Source organism: Alosa pseudoharengus, unplaced genomic scaffold, assembly GCF_046254945.1.
Source record: "Alosa pseudoharengus isolate Yale_2024_CS ecotype anadromous, Long Island Sound unplaced genomic scaffold, YU_APseudo_1.1 YU_APseudo_1.1_scf_1, whole genome shotgun sequence".
Taxonomy (NCBI): domain Eukaryota; kingdom Metazoa; phylum Chordata; class Actinopteri; order Clupeiformes; family Clupeidae; genus Alosa; species Alosa pseudoharengus.
Window position 1 is genome coordinate 21,868,144 of NW_027468564.1, and position 1,811 is coordinate 21,869,954.

The window sequence follows — 1,811 nt, forward strand, 5'->3', positions numbered from 1 at the left end:
CAAACCATTCACAACATATTATAACGTCGCAAATATACTATACTTTACCACACTTATAATAGCCCTGAGCAAATTCAAAAGTGGTTGAGGAGAGGGAGGGAGGATCCTTGGATGTATTCGGCCTCACCATTCCCGGCACACCGTCAGCAGTCGCCACCAGCAGCCACTACCTGCAGACACCACCAGCAGCCATGGCCAGCACCAGCCGCCAGCACCAGCCACCATTACCAGCAGCCGGCACCAGCAGCAGCAGCCGCCAGCAGCAGCCACCACCAGCAACAGCCGCCACCAGCAGCAGCCGCCACCAGCATCCGCCACCAGCAGTAGCAGCTACCAGCAGCAGCCGCCACCAGCAGCAGCCGCCACCAGCATCCGCCACCAGCAGTAGCAGCTACCAGCAGCAGCCGCCACCAGCAGTAGCAGCTACCAGCAGTAGCAGCTACCAGCAGCAGCCGCCACCTGCAGCAACAGCCACCATTACCTGCAGCCGCCACCATTACCAGCAGCAGCCGCCATCACCATCCTTCGCCAACACCAGCCAGCTCAAGCAGTCATCGCCTCCAGCAGCAGCCGCCTGCAGCAGCAGTGTTTGGGGAAACAAATTAGTCACACTACTGTCTGAGTAATAAACATTTTAAAGCTCATTATGGCTTATGATAATTTTTTGTGTAAAATAATTTGTATTCCTACATGCAATCCAGCAGCCCTTTCAAGGGTGTAATTAAACAAACCTTATTTCTACTAGCATCAGATACACAGTACTCAGCTGACTAGCTAACACCGCCAGGTTCAGCAGATACAACCTAAAAAAAACGTCCTTAATCAACCTTAATGATCCTAGTAATCTAACATCAATAATTTACTAAATAAAATATGTCAGAGATTCACTACTGAACTTCGTAATTTTTGGTGTAGCGATACCTTCTTCACAGCTCGCAAAATCGATATAACTTAGTAGCAGGCAATGACTGAAAATCGGTTGTCTACCAAGTTAAGAAAATATATATAAATTGCACTGTGCACATACAATGAAATATAAGCATATGCACCATAAAGGGCCTATTTATATAATATACAGAGTTGACAATTCAAAAGAGGTAGCTATTTAATGAATTTACGCCTGGATATAACGTTAACGTTACCTTTACAGAGGGCGAAGTCAAGCTAACAAACTAGCAGGCAATCGGTGGTCTACCAAGATAAAACATATATATAATTACGCTGTGTACATACAAATAAAGATCAGTATATGCATCATAAAGGGCCTCTGATAAAATATAAACAGTTGACAGTTCAAAAGAGGTAGCTATTTAATCAATTTACCCCTGGATATAACGTTACCTTCACAGAAGGCAAGTCAAGCTAACAAACTAGCAGGCAATCGGTCGTCTACCAAGATAAAAAAAAAAATATATATAATTACGCTGTGTACATACAACAAAAGATCAGTATATGCATCATAAAGGGCCTATGATACAATATAGACAGTTGACAATTCAAAACAGGTAGCTATTTAATCAACTTACCTCAGAAGTTACTCGACAGTCAGCAATGGAAGTGAATGATGTCCAACGCCATAGAATGGCTTTTTGGAACTACGTGAGGCTGCATACCCCGGAAGTAGGCGGCAAAAAGCGTACAACGGAGTCCAATGGGAGTGTCGCAACTCTTTCTCTCTATGGCTCTGTCATCAGGGTTGATTAAGAAGATACTTCCTGAGAGGCCATTTCCTGTGCCCAGAAATGTATGCAAATAGGGTAGCAGTAGTACACGCCCCACACATTTATGCTTTGACAAATGCTTATGAGCAA

At 44.5% G+C, this 1,811-nt stretch overlaps 1 long non-coding RNA gene across 1 annotated transcript; it reads right to left on the reverse strand.

Moving 5' to 3' along the window:
* Positions 1-446: 446 nt before the first annotated feature.
* Positions 447-1,588, reverse strand: LOC143127462 (uncharacterized). The gene is made up of 3 exons (XR_012987643.1): positions 1,527-1,588; positions 732-803; positions 447-574 (listed from the first exon to the last, which is right to left on the reverse strand). It is a non-coding gene; the product is annotated as an uncharacterized LOC143127462 (long non-coding RNA).
* Between the last annotated feature and the right edge of the window lie 223 nt (positions 1,589-1,811).